The sequence below is a fragment of the Vulpes lagopus genome, chromosome 4 (assembly GCF_018345385.1).
Source record: "Vulpes lagopus strain Blue_001 chromosome 4, ASM1834538v1, whole genome shotgun sequence".
In the NCBI taxonomy this organism is placed as follows: Eukaryota; Metazoa; Chordata; class Mammalia; order Carnivora; family Canidae; genus Vulpes; species Vulpes lagopus.
The window spans coordinates 104,358,217-104,379,625 of NC_054827.1; the positions used below are offsets into that span (position 1 = coordinate 104,358,217).

A 21,409-nucleotide genomic window follows, 5' to 3' on the forward strand; every position below is an offset into this window, starting at 1 on the left:
AGAGGGAAGAAGCCCATATACATTTCAATGAAAGTATGTTTAAGGATTTCAAGGAGGAGTCTGATACATAATTACAAAATTTAAAAAGAAAGAATCTTAACTTTGATCTGATTTTCTTCTGTAAAGCAATTAGTTCCATTATTTTTCAAGTGTGAAGCTGAAAATTCTAATGGCTGGACCCAAACAATTTCATTTGAGTCTTGGGACTTCTAACTTCCAAAAGAAAAAAAAGTTTAAAAATGTATTAAGATGATTTTTTTGCAGAGGGATTAGTGCATAAAGCATTTACTGGTTAGCTCTCATAAAGACTACGGCACTGTAGTATAGCTGAGATTAAGAGCTAGATTTAAATCATGCAAGAGTCCAATTAATAGCACTGAACTAAGAAATCTATAAAGTTGATTTGATGGAGGGAGAAAAACTGTCAAGATATGAATAGAATTTTCCCTTCCAATTGCTGTTGAGGATTTTAATGGGAATGTATCCTACATGAATTTTAGTGTTTGTGAGACTAGTTCTCAAATCAAAGTGGAGCTTCAAAGCAGAGCCAAGGGACAAACTAACTTAGCCTGACCACTTGTGTACCAGCTAGGTAGCATAGCAAAGGTGGCTTCCAGGCTGAATTTGGCCAGAGTTTGTCTAACCTTTCAAGATCAAGAAACTTGAACTTCACAAACCAGTATGGATTTCTGGCTTCTTTTGAAAATTCTGCGAGTGTGGCACCATTTGGTCCACAGCTATACTTGGTGACAATTAGCTGCTCCCATTAGACAGGGCTCCTTCCAGTTGCCCACCATTCCCTAGCATATGACTCTAGGCTGACTTCACTGTCTTACTCATCAGCCTGACCCATGGGATAGGCACTCAGATAAGGATGTGTTACATTGGTATGTGTTATATTGATGTTAGAGGTGAATGAGTTAAAGATCTAGCACTGAGCTTAATGGTTTTCTCCAGCCTGAAACTGGAGACTCTTCTGTACTATATGCTTAGGGGGAGTCTAAGTATGCACGTTCCTATGACTTCCATATGCCCCACTGGGAATGGAGCAGGGGAGAAAAATAACCCCAATGATATCACATAGAGCCCACTGGGGAGTTGTTCGAGTTTGTTAGAGCATATTAAAATACCATACATTCACATCATCAAAAAAGTCACATCAGTCTACCTGTCTATACATTCCTTTCTGATATTAAATTATTCCATGGACTTTTCAAAATTACACCCCCTACCTGTACTCCCTCCCACAGTGAATAAACATGCTGAAGAAGTGGAGAGCAAATCAGAATAATGCACATAGGTGAAAGTCCTATAATTGAAATCATTATTGCTTAAGATACCATTGCTTTAATCAGCCCTATCATAAATCAGCGCTTTTCACAAGTGAAGGTTTAAAATAAAGTGCTGTTTAAACAGATTGGGTCCCTTAAAAGGCATGATGCAATTGGGAAGCTCCGGAAAATGGATAAAAAAGTGGTTTCTGAGCAGATACACTGGTTCCAGCATTTTATCTTCCACTTAATTTTGAAAAAAATTACCTAGTCCTTTCTTAGAAATTATATACCGGAGGCCTGTAATGGCCGAGCCTTTAACCCATTAAAAAAATTTACTCCCAGGAACAGTTAATATTTGATGTTTAATTGCTTTTTCTTGTTGGAGAGGAAAATCTTTTTCTTTCCTTCCTTTCTTGATTGACTTTTCAAAAATCACCTTGTGAGCTATAAGATGGAGAGGAGTAATTGATTTTCAAAAACTCAAGTGCGTGCACATGTATTTGCATATGCGTATGTGTATGCGTGGATATTACAACCTCCGAGGGTCAGGCACTGGGGCTTCCCTCGCAGTAACCATGCAAGGCAGGTGTTACTATTTCCAGTTAACAGAGAGGCAGCCAAGACCCAGAGAGGTTGATTGCTTGCATGGGGTTACACAGGTAGTAGGGAGGCTGAGTCTTTTCTTATTCCTCCAACTCTGTTGCCTGCCTGTAGGGGCATGCCATACCCAGGTGTGCAGACAGCCACGACAAAGGCCATGCCAATGATCCCCATCATTGCAGTAACTAATCCTCTCAGCCTGTTTAACTGGCACCACTTTCTGGAATTTAGCAAATAATGCCACGCCATCCACAAATGTCAAAAGAGTCCAACTATGATTTGCGCCTTTTATGTGAACATTACATTGTCACTGAGCTGAGAGAAGCAGTTGAACCAACCTTAGCAGTGATGACAGCTTGGGAGAGATTTCTTCTTGGAGAGTTTTAGGTGGATGGGGGGTGGGGTGGGAGGGTCGGATGTTCTCTTATTGGAAAAAGGCCTGCACAGAATTCAGATGACTTTCTGGGGCTCCTCAGGACTTGTTTCTAGAGAAAGAGAGGATCATGAGGACATTGGTGTGGAAGGAGACAGGGGAAAAACCTCTTTGTGATTACCCTGGGTTGAAAGATTTTCATTTCAACATTGTCAGTCCCTCACCTTTCATGTGTGGTAAATTCAGTCCCAAAGGCCAGAGTGTTCTCTCTCCCTCTTCCTTCCTTTCTCCCTCCTTTCTTTCTTTCTTTCTTTCTTTCTTTCTTTCTTTCTTTCTTTCTTTCTTTCTTTCTTTCTTTTTTTAATTTTTTTTTATTTTTTTATTTTTTTTATTTATGTATGATAGTCACACAGAGAGAGAGAGAGAGGCAGAGACACAGGCAGAGGGAGAAGCAGGCTCCATGCACCGGGAGCCCGATGTGGGATTCGATCCCGGGTCTCCAGGATCGCGCCCTGGGCCAAAGGCAGGCGCCAAACCGCTGCGCCACCCAGGGATCCCCTCTTTCTTTCTTTCTTTCTTTCTTTCTTTCTTTCTTTCTTTCTTTCTTTCTTTCTTTCTTTTTCTTTCTTTATCCTCTCTCTCTCTCTCTCTCTCGGTTTGTCTTTTCTTTCCACAAAACCACATATTACTTAGGTCTCTTGCAAAGCTGTACAAACCAACTGTTCCTTCTCAGATTATGCCCTTCAGAGGTCAGCTGATATGCCTCATTGGGTTACACCTTCCATGTTTTGTGGTGAGATGTGGGCTGTGTCATTCTACATTACTCCACCTTGCAAGAAAATATTTATATATGAGCCTCACCAGGTCCTATTTCCTCTGGGATTGCTTCTGAGGATGCTGTCTTCATGCCAGCGGCAGGCAGTTGAATCACAGGCCTTCACAGGACCACTGGACTTCTGGCAGCAAACAGGAAATCGCTCCTTTCCCTCTGACTTCACTGAGCTGGAAGACTATAGAGGTGTGTGGCTGGAGGATGAGACATTTCTGAGAGGTGGAGTACAATATTTCCAGAAAGGGCTTGGGAGGAAACTGCCAGATGTGGAGGGCATGAAAACTTGCACCATTCACAGCATTTTTTTTTTCTAGATCTGGAAAGACAAGAGCTTATTATACGAGGTCTTTCTGTGATTTTTAATTATTTTCCTTTTTATTTCTAGTAAGTGGTAATTCCCGTTGTTCACCAAGTAGTGGTAGTGAGTCGTATATGGCTGTGGTGGGGTATGTGGTCAAAACACTTTTGGGAAATTCATTTGGCAGCATGTGTCAAGACCACAAAAATTTTTGCAGCCCTTGACCAAATAATTTTACTCCTGGGAATTCATTCTCAGTACCAAAAAGAGTGCTCAAAGATGTTATTTATTTATTTATTTATTTATTTATTTATTTATTTATTTATTCAAACAAATGAATAAATACATTTTAAATCTTTTATTTATTTAAGTAACCTCTATACCCAACATGGGGCTTGAACTCACAACCCCCGAGATCGAGAGCCACATGCTCCATCAACTGAGCCAGCCAGGTCCCCCTCAAAGATGTTCTTTAAACTATTGTTACAGTTCTTAGAACCTTAATATAAACCTAACAATAGGGTAAATGGAACTATAAAATATTTTCTTGATACGTAAATGATGTCATAACACTGGAATAGGATATGTACTTTAACGATTACAAATATGTAGGTAAAATATGCTCAGATAATAATAATAATAATAATAATAATAATAATAATAGATAACATTTATTGTCTACTGAATATATGGCAGGCAATGTGTCAGATCCTTTGTAGGCATTGCCTCCTTTGGTGTGCTTGCTAGAATAAGCTAGATTTAATTTTTTTCCTCTATTTTACAGATGAGGAAAGGGGAAGATTAATTGGATTATCTGAGGTCAAACTGTTAGTGTGAGATTTGAACCCCATCCTGGTTGACTGTAGAACTCGCACTCTTAACTTATCATTCCTCATGATATGTGGATAATTTTAAGTAAAAAACAAATATTAGCCACCAACACCCACCCTGCAACAAAGTTACCCCAAAACTCCAAACCAGAAACAACCCAGCACCAACAAACACAAATCTGACAAGCTCTATTCTTCTTGTAATCACATGGAAAAATAAATAGCAAAGCTTAGACCAAGAGAAATAGCCCAAGTTGAAAAAGCTTATCTGCAACTGGCCAATAAAATGACAGGTAGGTGTCTGAAGCAACAATAAAATGTTTAAGGTCTTAAAAAAGAATGTTTAAGGTCTTTTCTCTGGATGGGAATTAGATACTGTAAGTATGATCTTATACTAAGAGAGTCCAATTAATCTCTGCCAACTTAAAGAAGTAAATCTTGCAGGGTAGCAAATCTTGCATTTAGGTGGAAAGGACTTTGCCCAGAGTGACTTGAGAAATCTCTTGAGGATTAGGGCCTAGACCTGTGGTTCTTACCTTGTTTTGTGTGAGAATGTATTTGAAAATATTAATGGCATCTATGGTGTCTGTCTCGAGTAAAAACACGTATTTATGTTTATGCCACATTTTGTTCTATGTCTGTTTACTTTTGAAATCTATTTTAGGCTCATTGCTTGTTTGAGGATTCTAATGACAATTTCCCTTTGTGTTTTGGCTTGCAGAGTGTTCTTTGTCCCATGATTGGCGAATGTTCTTTCGTTAGTGGTTCAGAAACCAATGCCATTTCTTCAGAGCATTGTCTACACCTGCATAGGGTTTGTAAAGTAAGTGAGTATAATGAATAATTTAGTTTCACTGTTTTCTTTAATGTGACAGCATGTTATTGTGAACATTTGTATTTGGATGCGTGGCTAACAACTGCCTTTTGGATTTTCCATGTTAGGATGAAAAAAATGCATGACACACATCACCAAGAATCAGGGGTTGTGCCTGGCAATGCAATTGAGAAAAGCTTTGGAATGTGAGTGGACAGCATTAGGAGCAGCTTTCCTTACCACACCTGCAGAAATGTACTTACATTAAACACATATGTGCTAAGTGCATGTGTGTAAGGCGCAGTGTTAGACAGATGTGAAAAATGGATGGATGATGCCTTTGTATAAGATTCTCCCAGGACTCCGATGTGCTGAGGTTTGGAAATGCTCACACGCCCTCCAGGCGCAGTAGCCTGTGTGTAATAAAATTACATCCAGGGCCCGATTCCCTTCCATGAGATATTTTCATTGTCAGGATGAAGAAAATTATTTTTCATCATTTCTGTGTTCTGAAATGGAAACATTTTCAGTATGAATCCCAAAAGACACTATGCGCCCTTTCTACCTCTTGTTTGGGATTGTGCAAGGAGTCTGAAATACCAGGGTACAGGACACCTGGGTGGCTCAGTGGTTGAGCGTCTGCCTTTGGCTCAGGGCGTGATCCTGGGGTCCTGGGATTGAGGCCCACATTGGGCTTCCTGCAGGAGCCTGCTTCTCCCTCTGCCTGTGTCTCTGCCTCTCTCTCAATATGTCTCTCATGAATAAATAAATAATTTCTTTTTTTTTATAAAAAGGAAAGAAATATCAGGCTAAGAGGTCACTGGTCTGTCTTCTCCAGGAACTCCCCCTGGGCAGTGTTCTCTGCCTTCTGTTACAGAAGACGGCAAAAATAGGAGCCGGTGTACCTCTGGCCAATTATTCAATGCTCCATCACAAGGGGAAATTCCTTCCTCACCCCAGCTGGTGAACAGTTATGCCCTGGAGCCCAGGACGGACATGCCTTGTAACTTTTTAACCTGGTTAGTGTAACTGCCAATATTATTCCTATTCATATAAATGTCTAATCCTTTCTTGAATCTTGCTAGACTATTTGCCTCAATAATATCCTGCGGCAGTGAATTCCACAGGTAGATTATACGCCATTTTAAAAAGTATTTCCTTTTATTCATTTTAAATTTGTTACCTTTTAACGTCACAAGATGTCCCTTGTTCTTGCATTAAGGGTTACAGGGTACAGGCATTGGAAATTCAGCTTTAATTTTTCGAAGCATTCCACCATTATTAAAGCTCCATCTTCTTCATATTGTTTCCTATTTTGGCATATCTGATCTTGATTCAATGAGATGATTGAGGTAAATGGTCTCATACTACTTCAGACACAGAGTAGGCACTAGAAGAAAGGTCTCCTTGATATTTGATACCATTTATTGGACACATGTTTATTGAGCACCTACTGTGTGCGGGATTTGTAAGTATTGGACAGACAGCTTTGAGTGAGACAGAGTCCTTCTTCTGAAAGCTCTAATTTTCTAGAGAAGATAAGCACCAATAAAGTGAATAAGGATGAACTACATGGTTTTGGGTGGACTTAAGTCCTACGGGAAAATTTGACAAGAGTGACTGGCAGAGGATGGGCAGGAGCCACTTCAGATTGCATGGTCAGGGAGTAGCTTTCTGAAAAGGGGACGGTTGAGTTGGCCATCAAGGAATCATATATATGACATCTCCATGAAGGTGAACCCACGTTCCTAGACACTGCTTACCATGAGGTGAGATTCCATCCTTATTTGTTGAGTGAATGAATGAATCAAGTTGAGGAGGGAAATCATAGTTTCAGAAATCATTCAGTAAGTTACTCATAGACCTAGGAGTAACATTTCTTAAATCCCTATGCTCTGTAACTTCAAAGACTGTTGGGGTAGAAAAAACAGGGGATTTAGTTAGTTAGACTTGCTATCAAGCCCTTCTCAGGTACCCGGCTACTCCCCTATGTGACCTTGGGGGGTGTCTTTTCCAAAGTGATCTCATTTAGAAAAGTGGGTTTCCTTGGGGTCCCTGGGTGGCTCAGTTGTTTAAGCGTCCACCTTCAGCTCAGGTCATGATCCTGGGGTCCTGGGATCGAACCCCATGTGGGGATCCCTGCTCGGTGGGGAGTCTCCTCCCTCTGCTGCTCTCCCTCCTTGTGCACATGCTCTCTCTCTCTCTGTCAAATAAATAAATAAAATTTTAACAAAATTTCCTTTCTTCATGTGTTTTGGAGCATTGGAGATAAAATTATATAGCAGCTAGTACTTTACAAACCACCCAATGATCAGTCATTCTGCAGGGAACCGGGTGTTCTCAGCTCTGCACACCTTTTCTTTCCTCTGGCCTTTTCCCTCCTGGTTTTCTCTGTTCCCAATTTTTATTTATTTATTTATTTACAATAGTCACACACACACAGGGAGAGAGAGAGAGAGAGAGGCAGAGACACAGGCAGAGGGAGAAGCAGGCTCCATGCACCGGGAGCCCGACGTGGGACTCGATCCCGGGTCTCCAGGATCGCGCCCTGAGCCAAAGGCAGGAGCCAAACCGCTGTGCCACCCAGGGATCCCTCTGTTCCCAATTTTTATCCTTGCCTCTGCCTAAAGTTTATCAGTGGCATCCGTGGTACTTAGCTTTCTGACCCAGAACTGGCTTACGTGAGAGTGGTGGCAGAAGGGAGTTTACCTTTGTGAAATATTGCCTATTTTTTTAAGGGCTTTAAAAAATGAAACCAGGTGGGGGTGCGTGGGTGGCTCAGTCAGTTAAGCATCCTACTACTTGATTTCAGCTTAGGTCTTGATCTCAGGGTTGTGAGTTCAAGTCTCACACTGGGCTCCATGCTAGGCATGGCACTTACTTTTAAAAAAAATTGAAAAGATAAGAATAAAAAAATAAAATGGAATCAGGTGGAGCTGCTGTTTGTTGAAACAGAGGACCAGAGGTGTATTTCCAATAGCGATTGTTTGCTTTCATTTTGCATACTGCTTGGTCTTCCAGAATCAGGTAAACCAAATTTCTTTAAAAATTTTTTTCTTAAGATTTTATTTATTTGTTCATGAGAGACACACAGAGAGAGGCAGGGACACAGAGGGAGAAGCAGGCTCCCTGCAGGAAGCCTAATACAGGTCTCGATCCCAGGACCCCAGGATCATGTCCTGAGCTGAAAGCAGACTTTCAACCACTGAGCCACCCAGACCCCCCAGTTAACCAAGCTTCAATGCACAAAGACAGAGGCTGTGCCTGAATTTCTGAAGGGATCCTTCCCCCAGAAAGTGGAGGCTTTGGTTGAAATGATCTGATTACCTGCTTGGAGCTTCCCTCTGTGTTCTAGCATGATAGGCATATAGCATTTCCTCATGCTTCCTCTTGTTATTTTTTCTAATTGCCCCTTAATTTACTTTTTTTTTTTTCCATTTAGGCAATTTGAAGTAGAAGCATGTGCAGCTCTGCATAATAATGTATTAGAAAGGCATTTCAAGGAATAAATTATTAGCATTGTTTACATGGATGGTTCAAATTTACTGGCAAATTGCTCAGGCCTTGGTTTTACGAGGTAGCTGCCAGCTCGGCTCCTTCTGGGTAAAACCCTGAAATTGGAGAAGTTTCCTTTTGGTTTCCCTCACCCACACATCCTCTGCCTCCTTCCTCCCCTTTCAACGCCTCCCTGGGTTCCCACCCCCACAGAACCGTGGAAGGCTCAGGCCTTTTGCAACTTCACGTGCAGACATTTCGTGGGCTCTACCCCCGCGTCAGGCCGGCCCCGGGTGGAAGTGAGGTGTGCGGAGGAATAAATGTTCAATGGTATAATTTTAGATGCTGTGGCAACTGGGAAGGGCGGCTATTTTGGGCTGTGGGCCTTTCTCCTTGACCTGAGATGATGTTACTCTGCCGGCCGCTGGCGCGCTGGGCCAACCCTGCCCGCGGTCCTCGCAGCCACGTGCCTGACATTGCTGGGGGATGCTTCTTCCTTTCTCCCCCAAGCCCTTCTGTGCTCCTCCAGGGCTGTGTGCATTAGTGCAAGGGAACGCATCTGTCCACGTGTGCCCACCTGGGCTTGTCACAGGTGACATTATGAGGTGGTGGCGTAACCCAGATGGAAGGGAGTCTCTTCCACAGAGGCCTCCCAGTTTCGTTTATGCCTGTCCCCCAGCTTCCACGCTGCTCAGTGACCATTCTGTGGGTCACCCCCTATCTGGACAAGGTGATCATGCGGTCTCCAGGCCACAGTGTGTGGGCACCCCTCCTGGGAGGACTCATCTGAAGCTGCCCTGGGTTGGGGGGTCAGTGATCCTGACCTGTTCTCTTCCCACTCATGCTCCTGATGCAGCTGCAGCCTGCAGGCCCTGTCCTGGCTGGGGAAGCAAGTCAGGACTCCTGCAGCTGATGGGTGGGACAGCGACACGAAGATCCGAGGGTGGCCCAAACAACAGTGCTTGCCAGAAGGGGCCGAGAGTCTAGCTAATATCACCACTGGGGAAAGTATCTTGTTTGTAGTTTTTACAACCTAAAAAGTACACACGAGACCCAGAGATCATTCAGGAAGGAGGACTAGTAAAGAACAAAAGGGGGGAATGTTTTTTTTTGTTTTGTTTTGTTTTGTTTTTTAAAGGATTTAGCTTATTTGTACCAAGAAGAGAAAACAGAAGTCTTTTATAGGTCTAGGGAGAATGTGGCTCTCTCTTCTACAAGTCCCCTGGACATTAAAGAAACTTTCTATAGTTGGAAAGAGAAGGAGAGCAAGAGTGAGAGCAAGAGAGAGAGAGAGAGAGAGAGAGAGAAAACAAGGTGGGGGAGGGGACCAGGACATAAGAAGCACCTGACTGAGGCACAGAAAAGATAGTGGCTGGAGGGTAAGACAAAGAAAGAGAAAAAGATCAAGAGATAATGCTGCCTTCCTTACCTGTTGTTAAATTATTATTATTATTATTTTTTTTGAGAGGGAGGGAGAGATAGTATTCAGGGGTGGAGGGGAGAGGCAGGCAGTGGGGGAGGGGTAGAGAGAGAGAGAGAAAGAATCTCATGCAGGCTCTACACCCAGTGTGGAGCCCAATGTGGGGCTCGATCTCAAGACCTTGATATCATGATCTGAGCTGAAACCAAGAGTTGGACGTTTAACCATCTGAACCACCCAGCCACCCCTGCTGTTAAATTAAAATGTAACAGATATTTTGAGAACCAATGATGTCTGTCCCAGGTGTCTATTTCTGTATGACAGATGCACCCTACAATTTATTTACTTAAAATCACGACAATAATTTTCTTGTTATCTCTTGTGGTGCTGAGTGTTGGGTGGGTTCAGCATGGTGGGTCTCATGCAGCCTTTCATGAGGATGAGGTCTGCAGGTGGCCCAGGCTGGGGTCACCTCTGTGGCTCCCCCACTGACATGTAGGGACTGATATCAGCCGGAATGCCTGCTTACTGTTCACAGCAGCTTGTCTTCCTACTCCTTTCCTGGCCTTTCGGGGCTCCAAAGATGAGTATCCCAAGAGAACAAGGTGGAAGCTGAACCATTTTTCGGGCCTGGCCCAGGCACATACTCTATGGGTGCACCAGTCAGCAAGGCCAGCTCATATTCAAGGAGAAGGCACATAGACCCCCTTTTATGGATTTGAGGAATGTTCAAGAACTTGTGAATATGTCATAAAACTGCTAAAATGTCCAATCATGATGTCACCTGTTCTTAACCTTCGGTCTTCCAGGAGCTTCTAGTGGGAGCTCTGAAAGCCAAGTAAGTAACCAGTGCAAGGGAATGAAATATCCATTCTCCAGAATGGGAGGTAATAGTGGAGTATGTACCAAGTGGGGGTACAGGATGAACTCTTGCTTGTGTAGAGGCCATAGGTGGAGGGTAGGTAGGAAGGCCTGTGGCCTCTTCTCTTTTTGGAGAGTTTGAGAGACAAATCAGATGGCAGTGGCTTACATTCCCTAACTCTGGAGTGGGTGTTCTGGCCAGCTTTATTCAAGCCTTAATATTTGTTCTTAATAACTTCATATCTTGTTACCTATTTTCTCTTCCCCTGCCTCTCCTTTATACCACCAACCATCCTTCCTTTCAACTACATTATTGTTCTGTGGTTCTAAAACTCTCTCCATCCCTTTTTCTCCTTGGTCATCACTCTATGCTTTCTGTGCATAAAAAAGACTTACCGCCCCCCCCCCCCCATTCCTCTTCCTTACTTTTTGCTTCTCTACTATCATTTATCAGACCAGTGGCCTCTACCTCCCTTTCCTTGTCCCACTTCTCACTTGACTGCTTGAAATATGTATCTTAATTTTGGGTTCCCTCCTTGTGGCCACTGTCTCTTGCCTTCTAAAACCATGTCTTATATTCCATGAAGCTCATGCCTTTCTTCTCTGCTCTGCCTTATCTTATCCTAGGTGTCACTTGTCCAGCACAGTGTCAGAGGGCAACAGGCCCTGGTGTGCCCAACACCCAGCATCTCCATCAGATACTGCTTTGACATCTTCACAGTGAGGTCTTATCCACAGCCATGAATGTTTAGGCGGGGTTTGCTGCTCAGCTGCTGACCTTTCTCTGGTAAGAGTTTCCTATATCCTATCAACACTAAAGACACTTTTTCTCCGCATGTCAGTCTCTGGTCTCCAAATATTACTAACTGTAGACATTCACTTAAAAATTATTTATTTAAAAATTATTTATTTATCCGAGAGAGAGAGAGAGAGAGAGAGAGAGAGAGAGAGAGAGAATGAGCCAGAGGAGCAGAAGGAGAGGGAGGGAGAATCTGAGTATGAGGAGCCTGATGCAGAATTCAATCCCAGAACCCTAAAATCATAACCTGATTGAAAACCGAGAGTTGGATGCTCAACTTACTATGCCACTTAGGCACCCCAGACATTCACTTTTTAATTCCTATGTAGATTAGAGTTCTTTTCTCCTCTTAGTATAAAGGTGATATATATCCACTGTAGAGAATTTAGAACACACAAAAAAGCTAAAACAAGAAAATTATCGTTGTGGGTATAAACATTGTTAAGACATTGGTGTGAGTAACTCTTTTCCCTCCATATTTATAATTTTTATTTAGAAATAAAAACAGAATTACTTCTTATATGGGCAATGCTTTCCCCCAAGTTATTTCCTATTTTATAGAATCAATTGTTACAAAACTAGAGTCTCTGGCCCCTGCTAATTGGACCAGTATGGCCCTGGCTGGGCCAGTACCTACTCTTTCCTTAGTGTTAAGTCAGATGATATTGGGGTCTGGAGCCATAATGGGATTCAAATTTTCACTTTGAAGCCTAAAACTTTATTGGAAAAGGTGGTTTGCATGAGTCAAGTAGAGAATACCCAGCAATCTAGAGACATTCCTTGGATGCTGGCACTAGCTCCTGTGATGAATTTTGTTCTCTAGCCATTTGTTCAATAAGTTCTCAATAGATTCTAGCCATTTATTGAGATGTGAAACCCTTTTTTAGTGGTGGAGCTGTCTGTGGGATATTTCCCTCTAACAGTATCTGAGCAAGGTGACACTTTTTTTGCAACCTGCTTTTTTCATTTAATAACGATTCATAAGTTTTTTTCTGTGTCGTTATACATTCTTCAAGGTTATGATTTTGGTACCTGTATAGTGACAGCTGTGGATGTTTGAATATTTATGAGGAAAATGGAACAAACTGCTTAAACTCTGGCATTAGATACTACTGAGTCCAAATGCCTGCCTTGACACTTAGTTTGCTATGTGACTTGGGCAAATTATTTAAATATTCTGTCTCAGAATCCCCATCTGTAAAATGGATATAACGATATGGTCAAGTGATGTAATGAATCAAACATTCCTGAGACATAGTCTGCCACAAAAGTAAGGGTTCGAAAGATTTTGCCTATAATTATTAATTATCATAATCCTAAATCTTCTATAATTACTCATGAAACAGCCCCCATACTTTTCCAGCATCATGAACAAAGCTGTGATGAACATCCTCAAATATTTACACATGATTTTCTTGAGGTAAGTGCCTAGAAGTTGCATCATCGGGTCACAGATTGTGGACATTTAAAGAGTACAAAACTGTCACTGCTTTCACTAAATCTTCCCAGTTGTCCACAACCCAGCCTTTCCCATATTTTTCTTGTCTACAGTCTCAGAGACATGTCTCTTTCCACATCCAGGATTTGCTGTATGCCCACCTTCCAACAAAATTCAGAGTCACATCTGAAATTTTCTTGAAATTTTTTTACATCTGACATTTAAATTAGGGCTCTTTCAGGTAGATTTCACCCATTCATTTAGTTATTCACTCATGTACTAAGTGGAAATTTCTATAGCCTAGGTTGATAGGATAGATTTATGTTGTCAGAGCTAACTTTTGTGTTGCTCACCATGGAGAGGGCTTTGGCTTTGAGGAAGAGTTCAAGACCGTTCTAAGGATGTCTGTCAGCTATTGATCCAGGCTGAACGATATCTAGAAAATCTTTCCCCTCTAGAAGAAATAGGGATATCTGAAACAGGAACACCTTGGTCCTTTGACCCGCTGGGAATGATCTCTCGCCCAGAGACCCTACCTTGGCTTCCAGGATCAGGAAATATTAATATGAAACTCAGTGAGATGCTTCTTTGAACTAACTACCCACTGTACTGGCCACTGGAAGAAAACCCAACATGCTCCTCATCCTCAAGGAGCATTGCCCATTGGACAAGCAGATGTGCAAACAATTATAGGTCATAGTTAAATTTGCCAGAATGGAGGAGTGTATCTGTAAGGAAATCCCCGAGTGATGGTCTGCACAGTTTGCCTTCTGGTCTCCAGAGGGTTTTGGTTGGTCCAAGGTTACGGCCCTTAGAAACATTTTTAGTTGCCAATAATCAGCAACTGGAGATTTCAGGTAAAAATGAGGTTTCTGTCTCACCTTGAAAAAAAATGGGAGCATTGGCAATATTGAGCCCTCGTCTTACCCTGGCAACATTGAGGAGTGGCTGACCTGTTGGCTAGGGTACGGGTTCTTTTTTTTTTTTTTTTTTTTTAGCATAGTCCCCACCACTCCCTACAGGAGGTAATAACCTTTTGCTGTACTGCTTATCTGTGCTGTCTGGATGAGCCTTGAGCTTATGACCTTAGGCCTAGTTAAGGGGGCATTTACTCTTTCACAGGCTCTCAGAGAGGTCTGCTAGAGTGGAAGGCTGCAGGGTAGGCAAGAATTTGCTAGGTAGATGGGTGGAAGGAGGACCATCCATGGCGGGCAAAATAGCATGTGCAAAGACACGGGGGCTTGTGCATGGAGGTCTGCTTGGGTGATGAGAAGCAGGAAATGGGGAAAAAGTTGGGCATTTGAAGGAAAGGATTGAGAGAAAGAATTGGAGAGTCATGCAAGCATCAGCTCTTGAGCAGCCTGGCATGCGCAAATAAAGAATTTGGTTAGTCATTGTTGTTGTTTTCCGTAAAAAACTGGATCCGATGATTGATAAAGGAATAGCTACAAGAGTTTCTATGATCAGTGCCCTGACATCATGGTGGCGCCTTGCAAGGTACGTTGTGTGCAGAACCTCATTAAATTCTGACACCAAGCCCAGAAGATGTGTGCTTTTATTACCCTCACCTACAATGAGAAAATGCAAATAGAAGGAGGTTGGTAAGGTGACTTCCCCAAGGTCAAAACCAGTAAGTGACAAAGTGGGAAGTGGATCCGGGGCCCAACTACAGAGCTTGCAACTTGATTGCTAGGGTGCTCTGCTTCCCAGATGGCATCCATGCTTCAGAACTGTTACTCCAGTAGAGAAGGCAGGGTTGCTTTGGGAGTGGGTAAGGAGAGGCTGACAGACAAACAGGGCTGCTGGGTGTCCACTGCAGTGGGCAGCAGGAGAGTGGGAGAGACACACAGAGCTGCGTCCATGCAGGGCAGAGAAAGGGGTGCATGTAAGATATACAGAGGGGACCCTTCTTCATGGAAGGGGCCAGCCATAGGAGTTTTCTCTTGCCCCTTTGAAATCTCAGGGCACTTTGTGTCTCTTTTCCAGGGCTTGCTTTTGCTATGTCCCCATAACATATCTTATAGCATCTTGTACAGTTTAAGTTTGTAAGGGGCAGGAGGAATTATGCTTTATTTGCCTTAATTTTATTTTTGCATTGCTGAGCACAGTGCTTTCATAAACGAATGAATTCCCAAATTATCTTTTTCAGATCACTCCTCCTTATGTGTACATTTGAGAAGTCCATGGCAGGTTAAACACTTTTTCTTTTCAAATATGAGAGTAATTTCTTTACACAATCTACTTTAAGCTATTTGAAAATATGAGGGAAAGGAAAACAGGGAAGCTGTTTAAAGGCAGCAAACCCTTTAAGAGTCAATGTCACATTTATTGTTATAAAATATTTTTCTCTCTCTGTTAGACATCTGGTTCCCATTACATACAGTATTGGGTACTTGAGTTCACCAGGCATTTTGCATACCAAGCAGTGTGCATGTGAAATCCCCCAGACATCCACCAGTTTGTATTTGCACCATGCAAGTCCTACTTTACATTTACAGACAACCCTTCTATCACCAACCTAATTCTTCCCAATATGCTTTTGAGGTTACTTTGTTCATACCTAGCTGGAGGACCAAATTGCCTACATCTAAGAAATGAAGAACTTAATCATGGAGTCTTTGCTTTATGTCACTGTATGGTTCAACTATCTATAAGCTCGCACCGAAGTCAATGAAACATCTAAATCTTAAGTCTATATTTCCCAGTAACATTGACCCAGAAATGAGAAACACAATATGGAATGTTTGCTAATGAGTCATGAATTTCATTATAATTGCTTCCACATTCAGGATAGCGCCCTTAAACCATCTAATCTTGACATATCCTGCAACAATCCCATGTGTTGTAAATGATTTTGCTTTATTCCTTAGGTTACTGTTCAGAGCTTATTTTATGCTTCATTTCATTTTCTTAAAGAAAGCCACACACGTGTGCATGCACACTCACACTCTTGCATGTGTGCATGCGCACACACAGGCACAGCATTGAGGCTTTTGCCTCAATCTGTAATTTTTGAAATAAAATAATTATGAAACCAAAAGGGACCCTCATCATTTGGTTTGAAAATAAAAATAAATGCATTTAGGAAGAGAACTGAAATATGGTCAACTCTGGAGTTTCTAAGTCAGGTCTCTGAGAATTCAGGCCAGAATTGAGCAATGCCTGGCCAGCAGCCGTCTGTCCCCTCTCTGTCTGGACATTAGGGTATATGGCTGGCTGGATGGACACAACTAGCATTCAGTACAGTAATGATGGAAAATTAAATACGGCTTTTAAAAACTGCTCACATTATAAAGTGATCTATTAGCATGATATGACTTTGGCACTTAAAGGGACTGATTCTAATTGTACGATTTGGCCCATGGCAAACATTAAAGAGCTGCAGAATATTGTAGGTCTCCTTCTTCTTCTTCCTCTTCCTCCTCCTCCTCCTCCTCCTCCTCCTCCTCCTCCTCCTCCTCCTCCTCCTCCTCCTCCTCCTCTTCTTCTTCTTCTTCTTCTTCTTCTTCTTCTTCTTCTTCTTCTTCTTCTTCTTCTTCTTCTTCTTCTTATCTCTTTTGGGATATTTTAAAGTGGCGTTTTTCTTTGGAATCAAGCTTTGTTCCTGCCACAGGAAAAGTTGTGCAGAAGTAATATTTTGGTCCAGATAGAACCAGAGGTAATTATAGTTTCTTTTTCTTTGATTCATGAATCAATGAGGCAAATATTAAGAATATTTTTGCATTTTCTTCTCCTCCTTTTTTTTTTTTATTAAGTGAAACTCTGTTTTTATGGCTTATGGATGTTATCCTGAAAAAGTAAAGATGGATGGTCTTCCCTGATGAGCTTTTCTAGTAATCAGACAGGCATTCTTTCCCTGCACCTGGTTATCATACTGTATCCTGCCAAAGCTTTTCTTCAGGAGCCTGTGGGTCGCTAAGATGATGTTGCATGCCATACCTTGAGCTGAATTTCATTTAAGCAGGTCAGCACAAAATGAAGAGGACTTCTGAGCAGGCCTGCTTCTTAGACATACCTACTTAAGAGGTTTGCAGTTTTCAGAAAAAAAGGGGGAATGAATATAAGGGAATGCCATTCATCTTTGAATTAGACTTTATGTTTTTGATATATACTGGCTTTTTCGTAATTCTTATGTTATGGACTACAGGAAGCTTATTAACTGAATAGTATTGGAAAGGGCAGCTGTTTATGCTCAGGGAGTTCTTTTTGAATTTACATGTTTAAGCCAAACTGAAAGTTTACCTTAATCTCTGTGCATATGAATTTCTTGTTGGCAGTTTTTCGGTCTCTTGATTGTTGAAAAATTGCCTACTATGCTTTAAAGAGTTTTGGTTTAATGACCCACATTGTTATCCACATAACTGACAGTGGGGTCTCAAACACAAAGTTTAAAAACTCCAGTAACACTGTTGGAGTGTAAACACCAGCCTTATTTATTGGAAACATCTCTTTCTGAAATTGGACTTTTAAAAAATTTTAATTTAATGTTTTTAAAGACAATGCTAAAGTAGAAAGAAGTTTAAAAGCACTCTGGTTTCTTGTGAGTTTTTCACTAACCCTTCCCTGTAGCTTGGAATAGCTCTCTTTCTTCCAAAACCTGGAATCTGCAGAAGAGAGCAGAAATACTTGTTATTGACCTGAATTAGGATAAAAGGAAAAGAGAAGATAAGATCATAGCCGCCAGCACTTTGTTTATGAAAACATCATTTTGAGGATGTGCTTGAATCAGGCAAAAGTAATGCACCTCCTCCTCCTCCAGCATATTTGAAATGCCAGCCTGATCACACCTAGAAAACAATGCCCAGAATTGGGGCATTACCTTTCCTGTATGCTAGTGCTGTGCAAGGATAGCATCACTTAATGCTGACAGTTTTTCTTTGTAATTTTAGAAATACATACGGAAATTTAAAAAATAGAAAAATAAAAAGATGTATAAATAGAAGCACAAAAAATAAAAAAATTGTTTTTAAAAAAGTTACCATCTTTTATTTGAAAAGTTTTAGGACTCAAAAGAAGTTGTAAAATAATTCAGAGAGATCACCTGTTCTTTTTCACAGATCCCTCAGAGATAATATCTCATATAAATATAGTACCTTGTCAACATCAGGAAATTGATTCAATAATATTATCCCAGTTATAGACCTTATTCAGACTTCAGCAGTTTTTTTTTAAAGGTTTTATTTATTTATTTTATTTAAAAGAGAGAGAGAGAGAGAGAGAGAGCGAGCACGTGTGTTCAAAAGCAGGGGGAAAGGTAAAGGGGGAGGGAGGGAGAGACTCAAGCAGACCCTGCACTGAGTGTTGAGCCTGACACAGCGGCTCAATCTTAAGACCCTGAGATCATGACCTGAGCCAAATCCAAGAGTAGGATCCTTAGCTGACTGAACCACCCAGGTGCTCCTGGACTACAGCAGTTTTTATATGCATTCACTTTTAGAATGTATATTAAAATGTAGAGATGGATTAACCACCAAGTGTTCAGGGAGCACCTCTCACCAATGAGTATTGACGATATTGCAAAATTCTCAGATAATTTGATTTTATATATCCCATGGCTGACGAAAGAAGAGGTAGATTTGGTTGTATTAATGAAGACTCTTTACATTAATAGCCTTTTCCATTTATTAATTGGCTAAAAAAGTAATCAATCCTGTATCAAGTGCCAACTGGCAATAGAAAGATGATGGTATTGACTCTGCTCTCAAAGAACTGACAGAAGGAGGTAGAAAAAGAATCAACAATTATACCACAGAGAGTTGTATACCATAGGACAAATGAAACAACCTCCTATTAATAAGCACCTACAAGTGCATTAGCAATAAAGCAAATAAGGTGCATGCCTCTGTTGTTCTGTGGATCTTACTGCTGAGTGGAGAAGACAAGACCGTTAACAAGTAGTGACAACAGAGGGCTCTCTACCACAGGGCAGGGGGCTCAAAGTGGGTAGGTCCTGACGTAGTCATGAGGCACAGGCAAGTGACTCAGGATATGTCCTGTAACCTCAGTCAGCATTTCAAGATGTTGAGTGTGACAACTTACACTATCTTCAGACTAGGTCATTCCATTCAGAGCCTATATAGTGTCTTCTAGCTCTGGTGTTGCATTTGAGCAGATGGCTTGCTAATACAAGAGCAGTCACTGTTTCTTAGAACTGACTCAAAAGTCTTTGATATCATACCTGATATGCCATATCTTCCCCACTCAACGCTGGCAGGCCTTGTACTGGGCTCACATAGCACATAGGTTGGAGAGAGGTCCCTAGAGCATGGTTGATGGTTCCCTAGAATATGGTTGATAGCCAATGCTAGAGAAATAAAGCCATTGTATGCCTTAAAAATTGAGGTTCCTCATTCAGAATGTAACAACATTATCACCCTCTGGCCTCCTACAGACGTGATTATAGGCATTTCCTGCTTGGAGCTCCTCAGTTGCATTCCATTGGACTTCAGATGGCATTCAGAATTCCTAAGTGGCCTGTGGCCCAATCTACCTATGTCCTCAGCCTCATGACATTGCACTTTACTTCCAGTTCCCAGGGGTTCAGTCTTGCTGGACTGCTTATGGCCCTTTAATTTACTAAGCTGTGTTCCACTCCTAGGCCTTGAAAACTCTCTTTCACAAATGCTTCCCCCTACCCCCCACCCTTTCTCTCTACCTCATCTATAACCTCAGTCTTCAGGCTTCTATTGTAAGACTTTCTATACTGAATCATTTGTCTCTATGAAGTTCCCACCAAGAGTCCCATTTTATCCATAGTTATACATGCATTGTATATATAATCTTGTAATCAGTGGTGTGACTACATATATGTCTCCCCTATTATACTGTGAGTTCCATGAGGACAAGAATGATGTCTTTTTTGGTGATTATCTCCTCAAGTTTCAAGGAGTATTTGTTGAATGATTTATTGAATGGATAGATAGATGAATGAATGAAATAATGGAATATCCTCTCATTTCTCCCATAAATTTAAGTAATGTCACACCTGGGATTTGAGCATATTTATAAACTCTTCATTCTGGGATCATTTGTTTTGGGCTCATTTTTGGAGTCTTTCTCATGTTCAGGTAGGAATAGCTTTTCATAGGAAATCATGGTTGATGTGCTTTGGTGTTCAATTTTGCCTACGCCAGTAGATTCTGCTTTGCATGTTTTATCTGGTGTAGTTGTCACTTCAAGACCACTCCAAAAAAGGAGTAGCCATTCCTCATCAACATAGTAGCCATTCATTGGCAAAGAATAGCCGAGAGCTGCTTTACTAATCTCAGGGCTCTGAGAATGGCACTTTGGTATGTTGGTGATCTTGACAATGGGAGCACTTCAGCAGACAAGTCCAACACACCATTGGGAGAGTTTGTAGCTGGATTCTGGATCCAAATCCCATCTTCACTGGCATCAGGATGGGAGAGACCATTATGAGGATGAAGGAGGCTCATTTGAGAATATCAAATCAAAGAGGTATTTGGAACAGAGATAGAGAGAGAAGCCAGGGACCATCTCCATGGACGTGTGATCTTTGAGCTAATTCTAGATTGATGGTCTGGGTGAATTAGTTCTATGGGGATAAGTGACAGGAGGTAAGAATGAGATGGAGTGGTATGTGCAAAGGTCTTGGAGAGAAGTTTGATAAAGAGACTCAAACAAATCTCGGGAAAATTTGGATACAAACGCATGTCTCTTGAAAAGAGTGACCCTCCCCGTCTCTAAAAATTAGGTAATTGCTTCAATTTTGTGACTGGTATCTACTTAGTCTAAACAAAGGTTAGTAAGCAAATGTAGATTATTTATCTTATATTTAGGTAGGTGGGTAACAATGGGGTGTGGGTTCCATTCCTTTTCTCCTTTCTTTGTAGGTTTTTATCAAGGTGTGTTTGTGTGTGTGTTTGTGTGTGTCTTTACATTCATTTGTCAGTCTTGCCCAGATACAAAGGAAGACCACAGACTTGTTGAATGTAAGAGCTTTGAGATTCTGGAGGGTTGCTGCCTATGGTGAATGTGTAGCTAGAATAAAGTCAGCATGACCTTCCTGAAGGCATTCAGATTTTGGAGTTAAATTCCTGAAGACAAGGTTCAACTTCATGTTTGCTGACTTGGACTTTGGGTAAGTCCCATAACCTCTCTGAGCCTCAATTTCCTCACTTCCAACTTTGGGATGACAATAAAATTATTTGCCTCATTTGTCTCATAGAGTCATGTATATGATGTGATTTATATGAAAGAACTTCATAAATTATGAGGCACTGGATAAAAATTGGGTATCATTATTATAAATAAATGTACTCTTAAACAGGTGATGGTTACTGCAAGTAAGTGCTGTGGATGAGACCTTCCCAGGCTCAATATCACTTGAAAATTTACAATAACATATTTCAAAG

The 21,409-nt window shown here is 41.4% G+C and overlaps 1 long non-coding RNA gene across 1 annotated transcript in view; it reads left to right on the forward strand.

The window, feature by feature from the left end:
* Positions 1–2,871: 2,871 nt before the first annotated feature.
* The window catches only part of LOC121489591, a 56,121-nt gene continuing 37,583 nt past the window's right edge, over positions 2,872–21,409 (forward strand). Inside the window, exons 1-3 of the long non-coding RNA XR_005987367.1 lie at positions 2,872–3,265; positions 4,929–5,030; positions 11,425–11,584. This is a non-coding gene — a long non-coding RNA (uncharacterized LOC121489591). The remainder of the gene's footprint in view (positions 3,266–4,928; positions 5,031–11,424; positions 11,585–21,409) is intronic.